The sequence below is a fragment of the Heloderma suspectum genome, chromosome 5, assembly GCF_057233095.1.
Source record: "Heloderma suspectum isolate Gila_16-S chromosome 5, 16-S_ref, whole genome shotgun sequence".
In the NCBI taxonomy this organism is placed as follows: Eukaryota; Metazoa; Chordata; class Lepidosauria; order Squamata; family Helodermatidae; genus Heloderma; species Heloderma suspectum.
Genome location: NC_139462.1, coordinates 220,327,108 through 220,352,720, shown reverse-complemented (window position 1 = coordinate 220,352,720; position 25,613 = coordinate 220,327,108). Strand labels below are relative to the sequence as shown.

General features: G+C 44.4%; 1 pseudogene; it reads right to left on the bottom strand.

The window, feature by feature from the left end:
- Window positions 1–434: 434 nt before the first annotated feature.
- LOC146345177 (60S ribosome subunit biogenesis protein NIP7 homolog pseudogene) overlaps window positions 435–25,613 on the bottom strand; it is an 85,670-nt pseudogene continuing 60,491 nt past the window's right edge.

The following is a 25,613-nucleotide window of genomic DNA, read 5'->3' as shown; positions in this document are numbered from 1 at the left end:
AAGTTGCTGCTTAACTTTGCAGTCAAGTGATTAATATCATGTGTGAACTTGATCCTGTGTCATCTTTTTTCAGTAACTGGGATCAGTACATCATTCATCGAAAGGCAGCGTTATTTATTCATACTTGACTTTTCATGTGCAGGATGAAACACAGTGACAGGAGAGGCAGTGCAATTGTTCACTCTCTCCACTCGAGATATGACAATAAGCAATTGGGGTGAACTAAATGAAGGAGAGTTAAAAGTTAAATGTACTAGAAAACATCCTAATTATAAGGACACTTCTGCTACAGAACAAGCTGTTTTAGGAGCTTATGAGATCTCCTTCTGCAGAGTTGTTCAAGGAAAAGATTTGGCAAGTGTCTGTCATACTTTTTGATAATGAATAGCCTTTTGGAGAAGTGGCTGGGCTAATCAGGGGTGGCACACTGTTCCTCAAGGGCCACCAAGCAGCCCTTGGCCTAATTTCAAGAGCCCCCTGCAAGCTATCTTCATGTCATGCCATGTGTATTCCCCGATATCCGCTTGGTGAAACATCAAAATTGCCACGGGGTCCACCTTTTGGCACTCCTGGGTTGACTTGGCTGCCACTCCAAAGCCCAGGGGGACATCAGCCATTGAATATACCACCACTCCCTGGTACTGGGCAATGCTCTCTGTGATGCACCCCAGGCCGGACTTCAGTGTGTGGTTCCCATAAAGGAAAGACTGTTCTGCACCCAGCTTCACCTACACTTTGTACTTGGCATAGGGGGGGAGATAATCCAGCTCAGTGACATGGAGCCAGAACTTCTGGGTCTTAGTAAACTTTCCAAAGCAGGTGCCCAGTGACACCAGATTCTCCTGGGGGATGTTCGTAGCAAGCTTCACAATCTCCTCACTGAGGTAATAGACATGGTCCTTGTGCAGGCGGAAGCAGTAGGCCCTACCAGGCTGGGCGATGAGGAGCTGGATGTTCTCACCGACGTACTTGGCTAGTTTCTCGAAGAGCGTGTGCCCTTTGGAAGCTATCGGTCCAGACCTTGGGCAAGAGCAGTCTGTTCCTCCCCTGGCAGCCCACTGGGTGGGAGGAACAGGGCAAAAGAGAATGGGTGCCTCAGAGAGAGAAAGAGAGAGAAGGGGGTGTCAGAACAAGGGGTGGCCCCACTCCTCAGTGGCATGTACTTCCCTAACAGATTATCCCTGAAGGAATGGAGGTCTCAGGAGACAAAAGGTTCCCCACTTCTGGGTAAAATGAATGAATGGGCTCCCTTGATTATATGAACAGATGACTTGCCCATCTAGATGCAGAAAAATCTTCCATATGATGTCAAAAGAACAGAATGATATCTTGAAATAATGGCCCCTTCACACTGTCCTTTCTGACCAGCTGAATTTTTCCCAGTAGCCCCAGCAGTAATTCTACAGTGGAAAAATATATACCTTGTGTTTTGGGGAATAAAATAATAAATGGATTAGGATTCATAGCATGTGTGTTTTTATAGAAGGCTTTCATCATCTGAAATGAGTCCAATAGAGTCCAATTAAACCATTCCATCCCCCCTTGTATGGCTTCCAAAATCTTGTTAACACGAAGCCCTGGTCAATTGTGATGGCTTTTATATAATAAGATCACTGAGAAATAATTATACATATGTTGCTGATGTGGAGGAAATCCAGGAAAGGGTAATACATATAGCTGATGAGGGATTGCTCCTGGCTGAATTCTTGGAAGCTGAAGTCAGAGAACATTGAGAGCAATTCATTACTGAATGAACCTCATTGTCATTAGCTGGTTGTTATATCTAAAGCTGCCCTTGTGTTTCAGAATGGGCCTGAAAAATACATCTGAAGGAGCTCTTTCTGTCTGGAAGAGAAATGAAACACCATTTCTGTCTGTCAGTATAGTGGATCTATTATAGCCACTGTTGTAAAACCTATACCTGTGTGAAGGTTTGAGGCCTACAGAGAGAAGGAAAGGGAAAAAGGTCAGGCTTAGAGTCCTGGGTTGTTTTGTTTTGTTGGCAGGGGCTTTCCCTGAGAAGAGTAGTTTCATTTCCCTGGTTAAGCTTCAATTTAATTTCCCCAGTTAAGTTTCATTTCTTCAGGTTTGAAGCAGTACTTTTAGGGGTGTACGAAACCCTGCTTACCTGGCTCCGCCGGGTTCCGCAGGTGGGGGGAGGCAATCCATTCCTTCCCCTGGAATCCTTGATGGGGGGAGGCGATCCATTCCTCCCCCCAGAATCCTGTCTGGCTGGCTCCGCTCCGCGGCCAGGCCGCGGAGCCACCAGCAAGGCCAACCTGCAGTGGGGCCTCCAGCCAATGCCGGGCTGCTGTGGACACAAATGGCGACCTGTGTAGGGGATGCCATTTGCGTCCCTACGCCGGCCTGTGATAGGCTATGTAAATATTTACGTAGCCTATCATGGCAAAAAAAAAAAATGGAATGCAAATGGCAAAAAAAAAGCGCCGCCATTTGCATTCCCTTTTTTAGCTGTGATAGGCTATGTAAATATTTACGTAGCCTATCATGGTGAAAAAGGGAATGCAAATGGCAGCCACCGTAGCTGCCATTTGCGTTCCCTTTCTTTGCCGTGATAGGCTACGTAAATATTTATGTAGCCTATCACAGCCTCTGCAGGGACGCAAATGGCGTTCCTGCGTTAGCTGTGATAGGCTACGTAAGTATTTATGTAGCCTATCATGGCCATTCGAAAGACGCGAATGGTGGCTGCAGATGCGGCTGCCATTCGAGGAGCACCGGAACGGCCTACAAAGGTAGGCTCTGTTCTGGGCCCATTTTGCGGGGTGGGGGGGTGGGGGGCTTCATTCCACCACGGATTTCGGGGGGCCAAATGCGCTGGCATTCAGCCTCACCGAGATCCGTGGCGAAATTCTCCGCCATGCCTACTTTTGGTTTTGAGGGAGGAGGGTATATAAAGAGATCAAGAGAGCCAGTGACAGCAGAGTCAGGAAGACCAGAGCATGAAGAGGGAGCAGGAAGAAGCAGCCTGGAGAAGTATAAATACAGCTAGGGTAAAGGAACTTGCTTTTTGCAACTTTTATTTTCTCTGAATGCCTTTTGTATCACTCAGCTCTATTATGTAAATACCTTTGGTTGTGATTTGCTTGCTTTAATTTACCAGTATACTGTTGTGGTTAAACCCTGTGGCTAGAGGGTGAATCACCCCACGTCTACTGCCTAAACCTGACATTATTGGGAAGGGGAAGTTTAAAAGAAGGAAGGTGGGACTCATAAGGAGGCAAGAGATCCTTAAGGAGTTGCTCAGGGGGCCCAGGTCATAAGGGGAACCCTGACAACCTGATTGGACTGAAGTGGACACGTCATCAAAGCAGGAGTCATAGCTCAGTGGCAGACTGCATGCTTTGCACAAGCAGGGTGTTTGATCCCTGGTATCGCCAGTCAAAAAGCATTTCAGGTAGCATGACTGGGAAAGGCCCCTGCTTCAAGACTCTGGAGAAGCATTGTGAGGTTGAAGTGGTCTGATAGTAAAAAAAGGTAGCTTCATGTGTTCATAATATATGGAAAGGGGAGCTGAGTCAAAGGCAAAAGGGGCCCAAATAGTGAAAATACCAGCATATTTAGCTTAAAGCTTTTCCTGGAAGTACCTAAGCTTTAGGAGAGGCTTTGCAAACTTTTAGAATGGGCAAACACACATAAAAGCTGGGAAACTAGCAAAAGGTCAGCAGTCAGTGGAAAAGGAGTGGGGCATAGCCCTCTGGTCCCTTCATGGATCACTGCCTTGTTGTGGCGAAGGGGCTTGCATAACTCAGTGAAGCCATAAGCTATACCGTGCAGGGCCACCCAAGACGGACAGGTCATAGCAGAGAGTTCTGACAAACTGTGGTCCACTGGAGAAGGAAATGGCAACCCACTCCAGTATTCTTGCCAAGAAAACCCCATGGAACGTATCACAAGGCTAAAAGAGATGACGCTGGAAGATAAGCCCCTCAGGTCGGAAGGTGTCCAATATACTACTGGGGAAGAGCAGAGGGTATTTCCAAGTAGCGCCAGAAAGAGTGAAGTGGCTGGGCCAAAGCCGAAAGGACACTCAGCTGTGGATGTGTCTGGTGGTGAAAAGAAAATCGGATGCTGTAAAGAACAATATTGTTTAGGAACCTGGAATGTCAGATCAATGAATCAAGGTAAGCTGGAGGTGGTCAAACATGAAATGGCAAGATTGAACATCGACATCTTGGGAATCAATAAACTAAAATGGACAGGCATGGGCGAATTTAATTCAGGTGACCATCATATCTACTACTGTGGGCAAGAATCCCTTAGAAGAAATGGAGTAGCACTCATAGTCAACAAAAGGGTGGGAAAAGCAGTCCTGGGGTACAACCTCAAAAACGATAGAATGATCTCAGTACAAATCCAAGGCAAACCATTCAACATCACAGTAATTCAAGTCTATGCCTCAACCACTGATGCCGAAGAAGCTGAGGTTGATCAGTTCTATGAAGACCTACAACACCTTCTAGAACTAACACCAAAAAAAGATGTCCTTTTCATCATAGGGGATTGGAATGCTAAAGTAGGAAGTCAAGAAATTACCGGGATAACGGGCAAGCATGGCCTTGGTGTACAAAATGAAGCAGGACAAAGGCTAATAGAGTTTTGCCAAGAGAACACGCTGATCATAGCAAACACTCTTTTCCGACAGCACAAGAGGCAACTCTACACATGGACATCACCAGATGGTCCATATCGAAATCAGATTGATCGTGTCCTTTGCAGCCAAAGATGGAGAAGCTCTATACAGTCAGTAAAAACAAGACCTGGAGCTGACTGTGGCTCAGATCATGAGCTTCTTGTTGCAAAATTTTGGCTTAAATTGAAGAACGTCGGGAAAACCACTAAACCTTTCAGGTATGACCTAAATCATATCCCTTATGCATATACAGTGGAGGTGAGGAATAAAGGGATTAGACCTGATAGACAGAGTGCGTGTGGAACTATGGACGGAGGTCTGTAACATTGTTCAGGAGGCAGCAACTCAATCCATCCCAAAGAAAAAGAAATGCATGAAAGCCAAGTGGCTGTCTGAGGAGGCTTTACAAGTAGCTGAGGAAAGAAGGAAAGTGAAAAGCAAGGGAGAAAGGGGAAGATATATCCAACTGAATGCAGAGTTCCAGAGAATAGCAAGGAGAGACCAGAAGGCCTTTTTAAATGAACAATGCAAAGAAATCGAGGAAAACAACAGAATGGGAAAGACTAGAGATCAGGGAACATTTTGTGCAAAGACGGGCATGATAAAGGACAAAGAAGGCAGGGACCTAACAGAAGCAGATGAGTTTAAGAAGAGGTGGAAAGAATACACAGAAGAACTATACAGGAAAGATCTTAATGTCCCTGATAGCCATGACAGTGCAGTCAAGGGTCAAGAAGCCCTTGACGAGGGTCAAGAAGCAACAGTAAGAACCGGACATGGAACAACCGATTGATTCAAAATTGGGAAAGGAGTATGACAAGGCTACATATTGTCGCCCTGCTTATTTAACTTATATGCAGAGTACATCATGCGAAACGCCAGGTTGGATGAATCACAGGTCGGAATTAAGATTGCCAGGAGAATTATCAACAACCTCAGATATGCAGACGATACGACGCTAATGGCAGAAAGCAAAGAGAATCTCAAGAGCCTCTTGTTGAGGGTGAAAGAGGAGAGTGCAAAAGCTGGTTTGAAACTCCACATTTAAAAAACGAAGATCATGGCATCTGGCCCCATCACTTCCTGGCACATGGAAGGGGAAGAAATGGAAGCAGTGACAGATTTTATTTTCTTGGGCTCCAAGATCATCGCAGACGGTGACTGTAGCCATGAAATTAAAAGACGCTTGCTCTTTGGGAGGAATGCTATGGCAAACCTAGACAGCATAGTAAGAAGCAGCGACATCACCTTGCCGACAAAGGTCTGCATAATCAAAGCTATGGTTTTCCCAGTAGCAATGTATGGCTGTGAGAGCTGGACTATAAGGAAGGCTGAGCGCCGAAGAATTGATGCTTCCGAAGTGTGGTGCTGGGGAAGATTCTTACGAGTCCCCTGTACTGCAAGGAGGTCACATCAGTCAATCCTAAAGGAAATCAACCCTGAGTGCTCATTGGAAGGACAGATACTGAAGCTGAAGCTCAAATATTTTGGCCACCTAATGCGGAGAGAAAACTCCCAGGAAAAGACCCTGATGCTGGGAAAGACTGAAGGCAAAAGGAGAAGGGGATGGCAGAGGATGAGATGGCTAGATAGCATCACCAATGCAAGGAATATGGACTTGAGCACGCTCCGGGAGAGAGCGCAGGACAGGAAGGCCTGGCGTGCTATGGTCCATGGAGTCACGAAGAGTCGGACACGACTGAATGACTGAACAACAACAACATGGCCCTCTGGGGAAGGTGGTTCAGATTTGGCCCATGGCTCTTACATTAGAACATAAGGAGAGCCATGCTGGATCAGACCAAGGTTCCTCTGGAATTGGAGTCACCAGCCACCACTGCTGTCATAAACCACTGAGTTAGCGGGGAAGTGTTCCCAATTTCTGCTGTGTTTCTGTACTTGTGTTTACTCTTTGGTCCTGACTCCTGGCTTGCTTCTTGACCCTGCTTCAGGGCCGGCCCTGCCATTAGATGAAATGAAGGTGGCTTGGGGGAACAACAGTGAGGTGATAGAGGACAGAGCTATAGATGCTATGTAGCCTTCCCTGCACCCCCTAAACTACACTGCTGTCCTTAGGTGTGGCAGAAGATGCTCTCCCAATGCCAGTGTTGAAGTGAGATTCAACTGTTGCTATGGTTGACTTCTATATATGGAATGGGGAGCTGCCATTTTATCCTCTGTCTCAGGCAGAAAAATGGGCTGGCCCTGTCCTGCTTTGTAAGAACATAAGAAGAGCCATTCTGGATCAGACCAAGGGTCCATCTAGTCCAGCATTCTGTTCACACAGTGGCCAACCAGCAGGATATGAGTGCAACAGCACCCTCCTACCCATGTTCCCCAGCAGCTGGTATTCAGAGGCATGTCGCCTCTGCCTCTGATACTGAAGGTATCATATAGCCATCAGGACTAGTGATACCCTTCTCCACCATGAAGTTCAACGTTCCCATTCATAAGGATAGCAAAGGGGTCATCTAGGACTAAATTCATGGTTTACAGGGGATGCTGTGCCGAGACTGTGTTCACGTTCCTGTAATATCCATTTTGTTCATTCTGCCAAAAATCCAGACTGTCTTTGTATCATGGCTCTGTATTTTGCATACATAATGAAAGTGCCAACAGGTATCCTTGTAATGGCTCAAAGACGACTGTCAGTAGAATAAATAATATGGAAAGTCACATTTGAAGTAGTCCTTAGTCAAATTGCTTAGACACGGTCGCTTGTTCTTGTACTTAATGCGATTGGTCTAAAAGTGTTTCCTGAATAATGTATAAAAATGGCTTTGGCTGCATTCTGAGATATTACCCTAAACATTCCACGAGTGGACAGAAATGCCCTTGGCAACTGTAAACTGCCCTTGCACCGCTGTATGTAAACAATGGCGCTGAATACCACAAAAAATGGGTTCACCTCAGCCCTGTGAAACCTCAGCTTCATAGGTTTCTCTTTGGATTGTGATCTGTCACAAACAGCTGAAAGGAGACTCTTGAAAGTAAAGCATTCTGGAAATTATACTCAGTTACTGTCTACTGCAGAATAAAAAATCAAGCCACAAGGACATCTCTCAAGAGTTAGTCTGGTGGAGCATTTGAGAACATTTTCTGAACAGAATGCAGCTGGAACATTTTCTTGGTTGGGAGCACAATAGGAGAAGAACACAGCTCTCACTCTCACTCTCTCTTCCCACCCCCGGCTTCTTTTTTAGATATAAAGAACCTCTTGCGCGGGACGGATGGACGGACAACACATAACTAAAAACAAAATAGAAAATCTCTCTCTCTTTGCAACAAAGAAGCTATGGGATGTAGAGTTGGGGTGGTGGTGGGTTTGTATCTCTTGTTATTTCAGAGCTCTCAAATGCCTCTCTGTTAGTTTATCGTCTTTTTTTAAAAAAGCTCTCTGCAGTCCTAAGGACATGCAGGGGGGAAAAATGTAAAATTTTCTAGTCTCTGAGGGGACATACATATTTGTTGTGTGTGCTTCCTTCAAGTAACTGATGTAGAGCCATAGTCAGTTTGAGGGGGCTCTGAACAACGTGCCCTTCACAGGGCCCCCACACTACCCTGGTGGGGTGCCCCATAAGCAGAGGGCAGGGGTCCCTTTTTTCTTTTTAAAAACATTTCTACTATGACAGCAGGTGTGTTTTGAAACAAAGTTCCTGGCAAGGCTCCTGCTGCCCACCACAGCTACTGCTGCCTGCTGTCTTTTTTCCTGAGAAGTCTTTGGGCCCTGACGGAGTGAGGCCTAGATGTGTTCTGGAGAAATGAAAATGGCAGGCAGCTGCAGCCCCTGCCAGTGCTTTGCATCACAGTGCACCCATCACTCTGTAAAAATGTTTTTATTTTTTATTTTTTTTAAGGAACACGGGACCGTGGGCTCTGGCATTTGCTTGATCATGCTGGGGGCTGGTGCCTTCATCTCTTCTCACATGCCCCTTCATGGCTTTAGCTTCATTCTTGTTTCACTGCATCAGTCAAGTTATAAAAATCTCCCTCTTAGGGTGGCCATGTGTCCTCTTTTGCAGAGGACAGTCCTCTGTTGGAAGGTCTGCAAGAGGACTGGCCTGTATTGTGAAGGCATCCTTTACTTGACAGGCTGTCCAGTCCAAGTCTCGTTTAACGATGAAGAACCATCAGAAGGAAGAGACGAGCCTTGAACTTCCCCATCAACAGCACTTGGATAGCAGACTGAGCAAGGCACGCAGGTCACCTGGTCACACTTTTCCATACTATGATAAGATGAACTGTATTTGTATTTAAACTATAGTCATTATTTCTCCACATATACATGAGCATTATGCAAGTTGGTGTCCTCTTTTGCCCTCTTCAGTGATGCGTTTCCTCTTTTTTGGACAATCCATAAGTGGCCACCTTATATGAGTCAAACCATTGGTCCATTTAGCCCAGTACTCTCTACTCTGACTAGGCCTGGCCCACAACATTTTGCTGACTGAGGCAAAACAACATTTTGCCTCAGGCAGCCAGTTGGAAGCAATTGGAAACAGCAGCCACAGTGCTATAATAATATATAATATATATTTAGGTGGAAAATTGCCCAGGAAGTCCAACACTGTCAAATTTGACTTCAAAAGAGGAAACTTCTCTAAAACAAGGTAACTGGTAAAAAGGAAGTTGAAAAAGGGAGTCAAGATGGCTAAATCCCTTCGAAATGCTTGGAGATTTTTCGAAACCACAATAATAGAAGCTCAGCTAAAATGTATACCACAGGTTAAGAAAGATAGCACCAAGTCCAAGAGGTTGCTGGCATGGTTAACGAGCAGCGTCAAGGTAGCTCTGAGAGAAAAGAGGGCTTCCTTCAGAAAACGGAAGTCTTGCCCAAGTGAGAAAAAACAAAAGGGAGCACAAGCTTGCACAAAGGCGATGCAAGCAGACAATAAGAGATGCAAAACAAGCATTTTGAAGAGCATATCACCAACACTATCAAGGCCAACAATAAAGCATTCTTTAAATATATCAGAAGCAGAAAACTAGCTAGGGAGGCAGTTAGACCGTTGGATGACAATGGAGCTAAAGGAGTACTAAAAGAGGATAAGGAGATTGCAGAGAAGCTGAATGAATTCTTTGCGTCTGTCTTCATTGCAGAAGATATAGGACAGATACCTGTGCCTGAACTGATGTTTCCAGGAAGGGGGTCTGAGGAACTGAGGCAAATAGTGGTGACAAAATATGACGTTCTCAATCTTACCGATAAATTGAAAGCAAATAAATCACTGGGCCCAGATGGTATTCATCCTAGAGTTCTCAAAGAACTCAAATATGAAATTCCTAATCTTCTAACCAAAATATGCAACATATCCCTAAGATCAGCCTCTGTACCAGAGGATTGGATCATGGCCAATGTGACACCAGTTTTTAAAAAAGGGATCCAGAAGGGATCTGGGAAATTACAGGCCAATTAGCTTAATGTCTGTTAAACTGGTTGAAAACATTATTAAAGATAAAATTCATAAGCATATAGAAGCACAAGCTCTGCTAAAAAAGAATCAACATAGTTTCTGCAAAGGTAAGTCCTGTCTTGCTAACCTTTTAGAGTTCTTTGAGAGTGTCAATAGACATGTAGACAGGGGTGATCCAGTAGACATTGTTTACTTGGACTTCCAAAGGCTTTTGACAAAGTCCCTCACCAAAGACTCCTGAGCAAACGTAGCAGTCATAGAATAAGAGGAGAGGTCCTCTTATGGATCAGTAACTGGTTAAAGAACAGAAAGCAGAGAGTAGGAATAAATGGTAAATTCTCCCAAAGGAGGGAAATAAATAGTGGTGTCTCACAGGGATCTGTATTAGGACCTATGCTTTTCAACTTGATCATTAATTATCCCAACATCAAGTATAATCTGATGGGATCTGAGCTAGTGGTGACTGACCAGGAAAGAGATCTTTGGGTTGTGGTGGAGAGCTCGATGAAAATGTCATCCCAGTGTGCCACTGCTGTTCTCATCCATCCTTCCAGTAGTTAGAAGAGGGCCTGGCGTGTTATGGTCCATGGGGTCACGAAGAGTCGGACACAACTGAACGACTGAACAACAAAAAGAAAGGGAAAGGAAAATACTCTGGGTGAAGACTGGCTACAAAGGTGGTGCCAATGCAAGAGATTTGGATTGTGGGACCACGGGCTATACTTCCTGGAAGATGGACTGCTGGCAAGGGATGGGTTGCACCTCACAAGGGCTGGGAAGAATGTGTTTGCCCACAGCATGAAGAACTTCATCAGGAGGGCTTTAAACTGAATCTTACAGGGGAGGGAGACATATGGATAACAATGGATGAAGGCTCATGCATCACAATGGAAAGAACAGCTCTAATAGAGCCCAAATAGCCTTCAGAAACATCTAGGAAGAAAGCAAGAATATAAAGCATGTGGTCTTTGATGTCTATATTGCCCAGAGCATGGGAAACAAGCAGAACAAACTTGAACTCTTAATACGGGAAGGAAATTATGACTTGATAGGTATAACTGAAATCAACCCTGAGTGCTCATTGGAAGGACAGATACTGAAGCTGAAGCTGAAATATTTTGGCCACCTAATGCGAAGAGAAAACTCTCTGGAAAACACCCTGATGCTGGGAAAGACTGAAGGCAAAAGGAGAAGGGGACGGCAGAGGATGAGATGGCTAGATAGCATCACCGATGCAATGAGTATGGACTTGAGCATGCTGTGGGAGAGAGCGCAGGACAGGAAGGCCTGGCATGTTATGGTCCATGGGGTCACGAAGAGTCGGACACGACTGAACTGTAGCAGCCATATCGGGGGTCAGACTAAGTAGCCTCATGCAGTCTCATGCTTCATGTTCTTGCTGAGCTCTTTCTCCCTTGAATATATTGTTGTAAGCTGACGAGACACAGGAATTCCTTATCTTGTCAAAGGTCATACAATCGTATATCTTGTTCTCTGCTGTTCTCTTCTGTTCTCTCCTTATCATGGCTACCCTATAACCCAGTTCTTGTATTATAAACAATGGTGCTAGGAGGAGAAATGTTGAGGACTGCAACTCCACACGGGAGGGGGAGGAGGAGCCGTTTCATATGTGTCACAATGTCTATAAAAACAATGTGCTGATGTATTTCGGGGCTTCTGGCTCTTTGGAAATGATTCCAGCCTTAAGCCCACGCGTTAAATAAAGAATCTCTTTTTCCTTCACTCTGTGGTCTCTCTGACTCTGGGTTCTGCAACAGAACGACTGAACAACAACAACAACAACAAGGTGTAACTGAAGCTTGGTGGGATGACTCCCATGATTGGAATACAGCAAATGAAGGATATAACTTGTTCAAAAAGAACCGGAGGAACAGAAAGGGAGGTGGAGTTGCACTATATGTTAAAAATACATATCTCTGCACAGAAATAGAGGAGGATGAGCTCGGTAGCACCATCGAGAGCATCTTGGTTAAAATAAATGGAGCAAAGAATAAAAGGAACATGATGGTCGGAGTCTACTACCAGCCACTCAATCAAGGAGAAGATGAGGATGAAACTTTTGAAGAGCAAATTGCCAATATTTCAAGGAAGCATGATGTAGTAGTAATGGGGGACTTCAATTTCCCTGATATTTGTTTGGAGACAAATTCTGCAAATATGCCCCCCCCCCAAGAGATGCCTGACTTGTGTTGCTGATAACTTCCTCCTACAGAAAGTGGAGGAAGGAACTAGAGGACTGGCTATCCTTGACTTGATCCTAACCAACAGAGATGACTTAGTGGATAAAGTAGCAGTTACAGAAACTCTGGGGGACACTGACCATGTTACACTTGAGTTCTTGATTCTAAAAGAAGCAAAAGCTGAGTGTAGCCAAACGTGTACCCTGGATTTTAGGAAAGCCAATTTTAATAAACTCAGAACAATGATCAGTAAGGTCCCATGGCAAGCGACGCTAGCGAGAAAAGGAGTCCAAGATGGGTGGGAGTTTTTAAAAAAGGGAATTCTCAAGGAACAATTACAAACAATTCCAACAAGAAAAGAAGGTGGAAGACAACAGAAGAAGCCACTGTGGCTTCACAAAAAGCTTAGAAATGACCTGAAAACAAAAAAAGGACACATATATGGAGTGGAAGGAAGGCCAAGCTACAAAGAAATAGTACAGGCAGGTAGCACAGAATTGCAGGGATGGCATCAGGAAGGCTAAAGCTGTGAACGAGCTGAGGTTAGCGAGGGATGCCAAAAGCAACCAAAAGGCTTTCTTCAGATACTTGCATAGTAAAAGACAGAGGAAAGAAATGGTGGTTCAACTATTAAATAAGGATGGCAACATGATAACAGATGACAAAGAAAAGGCAGAAGTGCTCAACTCCTACTTTGGCTCAGTCTTCTCACGAATGAGGACCTATGACCCTCCCTGGCAAAGGCAAAGTACAGGCTGAAGGGGCAGGATTGCAGCTTGAGATCAATAGGCATATGGTCAAGGAACACCTAATTACTTTGAATGAGTTTGAATCTCCTGGGCCAGATAAACTGCATCCTAGAGTTATAAAGGAACTTGCAGAAGAACTCTCAGAACCACTGTCCATTCTCTTTGAGAAATCATGGAGGATGGTAGTACCAGATGACTGGAGGAGGGCTAATGTTGTCCCTATCTTCAAAAAGGGTAAAAAAGAGGAACCTGGGAACTACAGACCAGTCAGTCTGACATCAATCCCTGGGAAAATTCTGGAGCAGATGATAAAGCAATCAGTCTGTAAGCACCTTGACGACAATGCAGTGATTACTCGAAGCCAACATGGATTTGTCAAGAACAAATCGTGCCAGACAAATCTGATCTCATTTTTTTTTATCAAGTAACCTCCCTTGTGGACTGTGTGAATGCTGTGGACATAATATACCCTGAGTTCAGCAAAGCTTCCTACAAAGTGCCCCATGACATCCTGATTAGCAAACTAGCTAGAAGTGGGCTAGATGAAACAACGATCTGGTGGATCCACAGTTGGCTACTGAATTGGACTCAAAGAGTGCTTATCAATGGGAACTTCTCATACTAGGGAGAGGTAATGAGCGGGGTACTGCAGGGCTCAGTCCTGGGCCCAGTGCTCTTCAACATTTTTATTAATGACTTGGATGAGGAGGTTCAGGGAATGCTGATCAAATTTGCAGATGACACAAAATTGGGCAGGATAGCTAATACCTTGGAAGACAGAAACAAAATTCAAAGTGATCTTGATAGGCTGCAGTGCTGGGCTGAAAACAACAGAATGAAATTTAATAGGGATAAATGCCAAGCACCTAGGAAAAAGTAGGGATGTACAGATCCCCTTACCTGGGGTCCGTGGGGGGGGGGTCCGCAGGCAGGGGGAGGCAGTCAGACTTCCGGCTGCGGCCAGTCTGCGGACGCAAATGGCGTCCGGCGTAGAGGACGCCATTTGAGTCCCTGCCGTTGGCCGTGATTGGCTACGTAAATATTTATGTAGCCAATCACGGCAAAGGGCAGGGATGCAAATGGCATCTGCTATGCCAGTTGCTTCCCTGCTCTTTGCCTTGATATTTACGTAGCCAATCACAGCCAATGGCAGGGACGCAAATAGCGTTCGCTATGCCGGATGCCATTTTGTTCTGCAGCCCGGCAGCGGATGGCTGCGGAACAAAGACAGTGACCTCAACCAGCCGCCGCCAGATAGTTTCCATCCCGGGGGTGATTTCAGGTGGTGATGGGGGTAGTCCGTTCCGCCACGGACTCTGGGGGGCTGGATTCCAAAGAATCCGGCCTCGTTGGAATCCATGGCAGATTTCTCTGCCATCCCTAGGAAAAAGAAAGCAAATGCACAGTTACAAGATGGGGGATACGTGGCTCAACAACACTACAAGCGAGAAGGATCTTGGAATTGTTGTAGATCACAAGCTGAATAGGAGCCAACAATGTGATGTGGCTGCAAAAAAGGCAAATGCTCTTTTGGCCTGCATTAATAGAAATATAGCTACCAAATCATGTGAAGTACTAGTTGTCTTCTACTCAGCACTGGTTAGGCCTCATCTGGAGCACTATGTCCTGTTCTGGGCACCACACTTTAAGAAGGATGCAGACAAGCTGGAGAGGGTTCAGAGGAGGGCAACAAAGATGATCAGAGGACTGGAGATAAAGCCCTATGAGGAGAGACTGAAAGAACTGGGCATGTTTAGCCTTGAGAAGAGTAGACTGAGGGGAGATATGATAGCGCTCTTCAAGTACCTGAAAGGTTGTCACAGAGGGGAAGGCCAGGATCTCTTCTAGATCATCCTGGAGTACAGGACATGGAATGATGGGCTCAAGTTACAGGAAGCCAGATTCCAGCTGAACATCAGGAAAAACTTCCTAACTATTAGAGCAATACAATAGTGGAACCAATTACCTACGGGGAGGTGGTGGGCTCTCCCACACTACAGGCATTCAAGATGAGGCTGGACAGCCATCTGTCAGAGATGCTTTGACTGGGATTCCTGCAATGAGCAGGGGGTTGGACTTGATGGTCTTATAGGACCCTTCCAACCCTACTATTCTATGATTTTATGTTGCCAATAACCTTTTAACTGGTTTGGTCAGGAAGTCTGCAGTTATGTGATGCCTGGGATGGTATCCTAGGGGCCATTGAATAGTTTGGAAATCCCCCTCCAAGGTCAGAGACAGAGCTCTGATTTAGGAGGAGGAGAGCCAGTCTTGAATTTCCCTTTTCTTCCTCCCACCTTTCTGACATCAGAACTCTGACATCAGAGTAGGGAATGTTAGAGAAATCCACAACAGAATCAAATGAGTTTGGATTTCTATGAATCTGACCTACAGATTCTGCAGTGGATTGGTTTTTCCTGAGTTGTTTGATTCTGCAGACTTGTGAACCATTTGTTTTCCTTTTTAACTTTCCAGAATTTTATGCAAATGTAGTTGTAGAAAAATATGTTACACACACACACACACACACACACACTGGCTGAAAATGCACCCCCCTTTCAAAGCATGAAAGTGTATGTTTTGTGGGGATTTGTGCTTGGAGGAGGGGGGATTTATACATTTTTGCAAGTGCGAATTTGCACAAATGCGAATTTGCGCAAATGTGGGAAATTGGGAAAAATCTGATTCCATCAATTAGTGGGTGATGGAATGAAAGGTACCTGACAATCTGTGAAATGCAGACAGAATGGATTTGACAAAATCCATAAATCCCTACATCAGAGTGAGGGGGGAAGGAGGAGGATTGGTGATGGGGTGTGCATGGAGCAGAGGAGGCTCTGGATTTACAGTATCCAAACCCTCACAGGCCCTGACTAGCTCTGGTGCTGGTCTGAATTCAATTATTTTGAAAAGATGAAGCTCCTTCTTCTGTTCTGCCCCGCAGGCAGTAGTGTAGCAGTCGAACGGCCTTGGATGTGTTTGACCTTCCAACCTTGGAGAGCTCCAACACATCAGTAGGAATGTGCTGCTCACTTGAAAGACTTTGACTGAATCTAGCTTCTATATGATCATTTAACTGATGGGTTCTGTTGCCATGCATTAGCGGGGGTGCCACTTTGTAGATCCAGAAGAAAGAGAATAGATTATTTAAAGCGCAACAGAACTCAAGATTAATGAAATGTTTTGATTACTCTATCTTTGGCAGTAAATAGCAGCCAGGGAGGGGTGATTTTCAGCAGGAAACTGATGCAGTGCCCCAACTGGAAGCATGTCCCAGCCTAGTCACCCACAGCTGAGTTCTCTTTAGAATAGAAGTGGCTAGTTTAAAAAAAGAAGCATGAATAGCGTAACATGTAGTTTGGTCCTCATTGGTAGAAGGGAAGGTCATTTGACTAAGGATGCAACCCAACCATGTTTCGACAGAAAAAAGTCCAACAACTCGCAGCATCCCCCAGCCAGCCATGCAATATAATTGCACCCTAAATCAATCTTTGCTGGATCCAGCAGGGTAATATCTATTTATGATCCTGTCGTATTTTAAATGTTTGTGTTAATCTCTACTTGTGCTGTTTATAGGCTGACCATATTTCCTTGAGACAAAAACGGGATATTGGGATGACAAAAACAGGATGCGGTTATGTAATATTCTGTATTCATGAAAAACTGAACGTAGGGCAGAAAGAATCTCTGTGGGTGGAATGATGGTAGAAATAACAGTAAGACACTCTCCTGGCTCCCGCACACTGAATGGGGCTTAGCGAGCACCTCTTGAATTCCTCACCACTGCAGACAAGCAAGGGGGCGGCGTCTGATTGTCGCTAGCTCAAGAAGCCTGGCCCTGACTGGATAAAATAAATGGGACTTCCTCTTTCGTCACACTAGTAGTTTTACTGCATGCATTGATTCGCAAAGAGCCTCATGATAAACACGTTCAATTTTTTACAAAAAAATTAAAAATGGGACAAAATTGACATTTATATTAAAATGGCAGGACGGTCAGGAAGTATGACAAAAATGGTACTGTCCCATTTAAAATGGTACGTATGGTCAGCCTAGCTATTTATCACTTTTGAGTTTGCATAATATAGGTAGGGTACACCGGGTGTGTGTGTCTGTGTGCATGCGCACATGTTTTGGGGTGAGGGTCATATTTCCAAAGTCCTTAGTTTTTTGTGGCAATAGAAAAGCAGTTTTAGAGCTTCACTGTGGAAAACAAAACAAAACAACAAAAACAACAGATAGATATATAGGCATATGGTCAAGGAACCATATGCCTATATTTGTGAGACAGATATATGGCTGAGAGATTCAAGACAGTTATTCATAGCAGTCAGTTCAGGGAGCCCTGTTCAGGGCTCCATTCTTCCTCATCTATATTACTGACTGAGGTAGCCCTATGATCTGCTAACATTAAACTATAACATCCCATGCATAAGGGACAACCTGTGCATGAAGAATTAGCAATTGAGTAGAGAAGCAATTAGATATTGCAGATTGGGGTGATGAAAGTGTAACAGCCTGAATGGGGCCATGGAAGGGCAGAGAAATGTTTGGATGGAACTACTCTTTAATCACTTAGGATGTGATCTGAGGATGGGGTGCCCAGTATGTATGACCTTCCATCAGGATAGCCAAGATTGTGTAGGTCAGGGAAACATCACTTAAACTGCTGATACAACCAAGAAGTAATAAATGCTTGTTCCCAGATCAATCGTATTAATGCTTCTTAATTAGCTTGGTATCATGTCATAATTCACTTTTATGAAGACGACACAGAAACTACACGATTTACAGATTACCATTCTAACATGGGAAGGGTTGGTATTTGGGCAAGCTTTTTGCAGTGTGTGTTCACACAGGTACTTTTGACATTAGGTTAGATACAGACAGGCAAAGCAAAGGTGGGAGAGAAGCATTTGGTTTTATTTTTCACATACTTGTCAGGTTTTCTTTTTAAAAAACTATTTACACCAGCTGCAGGGGCGGGGGTATAATTTTTCCCCATGCTTGGGGCATGTCTGGGGACTGGGAGGGCTTTGGATCTGCAGGATCTGCCCCTCCCTCCCACCCACCCACCCCTCTGATCTTCTCCCCTTTTGCCTGTCCAAACATCGGAGCCCTGACATTAGGGGGCATATGTTTTCACAGAGGCTGGGAGCAGGGAATCCAAGGTTGAATCTCCCCTTCCCTCTCTTCCTGCCTTGGGAGGGGGAGATCTGAAAATTCCTATGGGCCCTGGGACACTTTCCAAAGGACCACAGGACTTCAGTCTTGGTAATACTTGGAGCAGACCCATCAAAACCAATGGGACTTAAATTAATTTGTCATGCCCCCCCCCTTTTTTTTAACCCTCTCTGCCATTGGAGTTCCAACAGTGACTGGCTTTGTCAACACGCACAAAGGAGGCTTCTGAGGGTGGAGCTTCCTTTTTGCTTGCTGACCTTCTGCTTCATGGATGGAGAGGGAGTTCTGCTATATCCTTTGGTGCCTGGGACACTCTCCTAGGGACCATAGGATTGCAGTCTTAATATGGTGGAACTCATGAAAGAATAAATGCACTACTTGGAAATCCTTACGTACTGCTAAATTACTAACAGGAGCCATGACAAAGTAGACTAAACTTTCTCAGTGCAATGTGTGTTAGACAAACTCCACTCCTCAGGGAAGAAGACGGTTCTCTTGGTTACTGCAACTGAAGTATTATGAATAAGCGAATTTAAAAAAAAAAGAATTCTGGCAGTGGCATGACTTTATTTGAAATAAGAAATCATGCAGGCTGTTAAGAATCACTTTATGTTTTATTTAAGCAGTAAGTCAAGGCAAGTACTTGAAGGCCATGACAGTACACCTCGGGTGATCATTTATTTATTTTATACATTTCGGCTCTGGCATACATATGTAAAAGTATTGCCTGCTTCCGGCTCCAGGCATGATAGCCGAAGCTTTTTTTAAAAAAAGAAGTTTAATCAAGCTGAAGCAATGGAATTAAAAAAGTAAAAGCAAAAGCCAAACAACACCAACATTCCCAAGTTTTAAAAGGGCTTTCCAAGCCTCAAACTAGAAATAAATTTAATCTCTTTTTAATTTCTACAGAATCTCCATATTCTGTATTAACAAAGAAAAAAAAACAGATGCCTTCATAAGAGTTGCTTAGCCTTGAATCCTGGTTCCAACAGACAGGCTTAACCATGGTCAGCAGCTGCACATAATTCTTTTGGGAAGAGAAATTGTATGGGATGTGTATTCACCATGGATATGTCACTGAAATTGTCCTCACTATGACAAAGGCACCCCATTCTGGCCAAAATATATGGAAATACTAATAGCCATTACGTAGCAAATTCCATGTCCCCAGGCCAATTCGGCTGTAATTTGCGCAAATTGCTCAGACATTTGTGCAAATTGCGGAACCTGGGGGGGGGGATGCGCAAAAAGTTCCTGGAATTTGGGGAAAAGCCTGCAGCTTGGCTTGTGAATGCAAATGGAAACGTAGAAGCTGCAGAACTCCATCAAGTCCAAAAAGAACTGGATTTCCCAGTGATGGACATCCCCACCCCCCTCACGTACTCATTATTCCCTCAAGTAGAATGGCTCAGCAGGGCTTTGATCTCTTCCAAAATTCAAAATGCTGACTGCTTCTTGAGGGCTTTGTTTCATCCCAAAACTCTGGAGATGTGAAGGCAAGCAACGTGCATATGTTTTTGCTATGTAAATAGCAGCTTTGGGGGAACCTGAGCAGCATGGGGGCGGAGGGAATAGCAGAATGCATCATTTCCCAACCTAGTGCCCTCCAGGTTGAATTTCAGCTCCCACCAGCCCCAGCCAGCTTGGCCAATGGTCAGGAATGCTGGGAGTTGTAGTCCAAAATATCTGGAGGGCCCCAGGTTGGAGAAGGCTGGCATCAGGAGAGGCTTAGCCACCACTTCTGATGTGCTTCCCCCCAATGCAATTTGATTGCCCCACATAGGTGCTTTTAATTTAAAATAAAAGCATGTTAGGAAATATGATCTTTCAATTCTCATCTGTTTTTGTCCTCTGATCTGTGGAAACCATAGAGAAAAATGCTGTGCATTTAACATATTTATTTATGAATTCAATACATATATCCTCTAAGTTGTTCATCTTGATTGATACCTGATAAATGAGTCAAGATTTCTGGAATTTCATGATAATACTTTCTGAAGATGGCCATGTATTCTTTTGCACCAGTGTTTTTGCTGGTTAATCCCTTTTTGGACCTTCTCAGATTACCCTCCCCTCCTTGTAGAAGCATGCATAAAATAGATTATGAATATGTCTCATTCTAAGGAAGTTATGTTTGGGGTGCCATTTTCACAAGCCCTGAAACTCCACAGTGGAATTATGTTGTTGTTGTTGTTCAGTCGTTCAGTCGTGTCCGACTCTTCGTGACCCCAGGGACCATAGCACGCCAGGCCTTCCTGTCCTGCGCTCTCTCCCGGAGCGTGCTCAAGTTCATATTCATTGCATCCGTGATGCTATCTAGCCATCTCATCCTCTGCCGTCCCCTTCTCCTTTTGCCTTCAGTCTTTCCCAGCATCAGGGTCTTTTCCAGGGAGTTTTCTCTTCGCATTAGGTGGCCAAAATATTGGAGCTTCAGCTTCATTATCTGTCCTTCCAATGAGCACTCAGGGTTGATTTCCTTTAGGATGGACTGATTTGACCTCCTTGCAGTCCAGGGGACTCGTAAGAGTCTTCTCCAGCACCACAGTTCGAAAGCATCAATTCTTCGGCGCTCAGCCTTCCTTATAGTCCAGCTCTCACAGCCATACATTACTACTGGGAAAACCATAGCTTTGATTAGACGGACCTTTGTCGGCAAGGTGATGTCTCTGCTTCTTACTATGCTGTCTAGGTTGGCCATAGCTTTCCTCCCAAGGAGCAAGCGTCTTTTAATTTCATGGCTACAGTCACCGTCTGCGGTGATCTTGGAGCCCAAGAAAGTAAAATCTGTCACTGCTTCCATTTCTTCCCCTTCTATATGCCAGGAGGTGATAGGGCCAGATGCCATGATCTTCGTTTTTTTAATGTTGAGTTTCAAACCAGCTTTTGCACTCTCCTCTTTCACCCTCAACAAGAGGCTCTTTAGATCCTCTTCGCTTTCTGCCATTAGGGTGGTATCGTCTGCATATCGGAGGTTGTTGATAATTCTCCCGGCAATCTTAATTCCGACCTGTGATTCATCCAACCCGGCATTTCTCATGATGTACTCTGCATATAAGTTAAATAAGCAGGGTGACAATATGCAGCCTTGTCGTACTCCTTTCCCAATTTTGAACCAATCGGTTGTTCCATCTCTGGTTCTTACTGTTGCTTCTTGACCCTCGTACAGGTTTCTCAGGAGACAGGTAAGGTGGTCTGGTACTCCCATCACTTTAAGAATTTGCCACAGTTTGTTGTGATCCACACAATCAAAGGCTTTAGCGTAGTCAATGAAGCAGAAATAGACGTTTTTCTGGAATTCTCTTGCTTTCTCCATGATGCAGCGAATGTTGGCGATTTGATCTCTAGTTCCTCTGCCTCTTCGAAACCCAGCTTGTACTTCTGGTAGTTCTCGGTTCGCATACTGCTGAAGCCTAGCTTGTAGGATTTTGAGCATCACCTTGCTGGCATGTGAAATGAGCGCAATTGTGCGGTAGTTTGAACACTCTTTGGCGTTGCCCTTCTTTGGAATTGGAATGTAAACTGACCTTTTCCGGTCTTGCGGCCATTGTTGAGTGTTCCAGATTTGTTGGCATATTGAATGCAGCACTTTAACAGCATCATCTTTTAGGATTTTAAATAGCTCAGCTGGAATACTGTCATCTCCGCTAGCTTTGTTGTTACTAATGCTTCCTAAGGCCCACTTGACTTCACTCTCTAGGATGTCCGGCTCAAGTTCAGTGACCGCACTATCATGGCTATCAGGGACATTCAGATCTTTCCTGTATAGTTCTTCTGTGTATTCTTGCCACCTCTTCTTAATCTCATCTGCTTCTGTTAGGTCCCTGCCTTCTTGGTCCTTTATCATGCCCATCTTTGCACAAAACGTTCCCTTGAGATCTCCAATTTTCTTGCAGAGATCTCTAGTCTTTCCCATTCTGTTGTTTTCCTCGATTTCTTTGCATTGTTCATTTAAGAAGGCCTTCTTGTCTCTCCTTGCTATTCTCTGGAACTCTGCATTCAGTTGGGTATATCTTCCCCTTTCTCCCTTGCTTTTCGCTTCCCTTCTTTCCTCAGCTACTTGTAAAGCCTCATCAGACAGCCACTTGGCTTTCTTGCATTTCTTTTTCTTTGGGACGGATTTCGTTGCTGCCTCCTGAACAATGTTACGGACCTCCGTCCATAGTTCCTCAGGCACTCTGTCTATCAGGTCTAATCCCTGAAATCTATTCCTCACCTCCACTGTATATTCATCAGGGATATGATTTAGGTCATACCTGAACGGTTTAGTGGTTTTCCCGACGTTCTTCAATTTCAGCCGAAATTTTGCAAGAAGCAGCTCATGATCTGAGCCACAGTCAGCTCCAGGTCTTGTTTTTACTGACTGTATGGAGCTTCTCCATCTTTGGCTGCAAAGGACATAATCAATCTGATTTCGATACTGACCATCTGGTGAGGTCCATGTGTAGAGTCGCCTCTTGTGCTGTTGGAAAAGAGTGTTCGCTATGATCAGCATGTTCTCTTGGCAAAACTCTATTAGCTTTTGTCCTGCTTCATTTTGTACACCAAGGCCATGCCTGCCTGTTATCCCGGTGATTTCTTGACTTCCTACTTTAGCATTCCAATCCCCTATGATGAAGAGGACATCTTTTTTTGGTGTTAGTTCTAGAAGGTGTTGTAGGTCTTCATAGAACCAATCAACCTCAGCTTCTTCGGCCTCAGTGGTTGGGGCATAGACTTGAATTACTGTGATGTTGAATGGTTTGCCTTGGATTTGTACTGAGATCATTCTATCATTTTTAAGATTGTACCCCAGTACTGCTTTTCCCACCCTTTTGTTGACTATGAGTGCTACTCCATTTCTTCTAAGGGATTCTTGCCCACAATAGTAGATATGATGGTCACCTGAATTAAATTTGCCCATGCCTGTCCATTTTAGTTCGCTGATTCCCAAGATGTCGATGTTCAATCTTGCCATCTCATGTTTGACCACCTCCAGCTTACCTTGATTCATTGATCTGACATTCCAGGTTCCTAAACAATATTGTTCTTTACAGCATCCGATTTTCTTTTCACCGCCAGACACATCCACAGCTGAGTGTCCTTTCGGGTTTGGCCCAGCCGCTTCACTCTTTCTGGCGCTACTTGGAAATACCCTCTGCTCTTCCCCAGTAGCATATTGGACACCTTCTGAGCTGAGGGGCTCATCTTCCGGCGTCATCTCTTTTAGCCTTGTGATACGTTCCATGGGGTTTTCTTGGCAAGAATACTGGAGTGGGTTGCCATTTCCTTCTCCAGTGGACCACATTTTGTCAGAACTCTCTGCCATGACCTGTCCGTCTTGGGTGGCCCTGCACGGCATAGCTTATGGCTTCACTGAGTTACGCAAGCCCCTTCGCCACAACAAGGCAGTGATCCATGAAGGGGCAGTGGAATTATAATATCCCATAAAGAATGTTATAGAATGGATTCAGTCATCTTGACCCAGGCACTGAGAATAAGAAAATGAGGGGCTCAAGGATCAGGGAGGTTTTTTGGAAAGACTTTTAATGTCCTGTAGTTTTATTTATTTATTCATTTACCACTCCTCTTATTTATTTATTTACCACTCCACATCAAAAATTTCGGAGCAGCGAACAGCAAGATAAAAGAATAAAACCCCAAAATTAAAATAATGAAAACATTTTAAAAGAACAGATTCTGAACATAATAAACTGCGGCTGCTCACTCAGGGAAGGCCTCTCAGAATAATAATGTCTTCAGGAGGCTCTGAAAGCAACACAACGTTGGAGCATGCCTGACCTCCAAAGGCAGGGTGTTCCACAGAAACTCCACAGGGAGTTCCACTCCTCCATTTACATCGTCTTCTCTTTTAAAATAATGCAGGTCAAGTGAATTCCTGAAAGGGCCAGCAGATGCAGTCAGTAGCATCTGTTTTTGGAGCTGTTTCACACACCGGACCCAGCTAAGGATCATTATTCTGCAGTGGTGGTGGTTGGTGAAAGTAGGCTTGAGTACTCCTGCCCACCCTGTGAACTGGGCTCTGCACATGCAGGTCCAGGTGAATGAAGGCTTGGTTCATGTAGTCACCTCTCCACCCACCCGCCTGCAATGAAAGGCAAGGATTGCTCAAACCAGGTTTTCGTGTAAACAGTCTTATATCGGAAGTGCCCAGTTCAAACAATGACGTAAATATGGGGTGGGAAGGATCTGATGTACCACAGAAGAGTTGGATGCCCATGTGAGCTGTCCTGTAGCTTTCACTTGGCTGATAACAATGGCAACCTTATCCCAAGTCAGATTCCATTGTGGAACATCCATTACAAAACTTATCAAATCCAATATCTATATATAAAAAACCCATAACAAATATCTTCTAATTAAGTCAGAAACAGTATTCTGTCAAGATTTGTATAATCACAGTGACTATTCTAATAAAGATGTTTGTTTATCTGCAGTGTTAATTACATATGAATTTCCCATACTTCTATGTATACACTCCATTAACTTATCCATTTCCACAATATCCAAATACTTAATCACCATTCTCATATTGAGGGGGATACAGCATTCTTCCAATATTTGGCCCAGAGAATTTTGGCATCAATTAATAAATTCATGGCCAATAATTTCTGTGTGCAACTAATAACAATGAACAAATAAATAATAACAAAGGAGATACACCCAAATTCCTGCCCACAGCCTGAGAAGTGATCCCTATACTGACAATTTAGTTTAGTGTAAATTAATGTAAATTAAGCAGTCAGATAATTTAGCCCATACCAAAATTGTTCTTTGGGGGTCATCAGCCGCCCTTGCTACCCAAGCTCCTTTAAGTGGAAATGCCAGGATCAGACCTGGGTGCAATCCACATGTGTGCTCCACTTCTGCTATGGCCCTTCCATAAGCTTTACTTAAGTCAAACCAGCACCTTGTCTCCTGTCCTATCTACCTTTTTGTTTTTTTAAATCAGCCGTGATAGGCTACGTAAACATTTACGTAGCCTATCATGGTATTTTTTAAAAATCTAGCCGTGATAGGCTACGTAAATCTTTACGTAGCCTATCACATTTTTTTTTTTTTTACTGGAAATGGCTCCCACTTCCAGGCAATTTAAAGCAGCAGTGACCTTTAATGCCCATCCTGGCAGGTCCATAGACCTGATGAGCTCCAAAATTGAGGGAGTAGTCTTGGCCTTGAGATGCCCATGCAGAAGGCTGATTAGATGTCTGAACATGCTCATCGTCAGGAACAAATGGGACACTCTCCTATACCAAGGATGGCACTCCTTCTTTTTTATGAGCTCAAGCCTGACTGAAGTCATATCTTCCTTCACCCATGTATTTTGGGGTTGATCAGAGAGAAGAGACTGGGTTCCAGAAGTTGTGTGGTCTCCCAGCTACAGATCTTTCTCCTTTGCCCAGAATTATAGCTA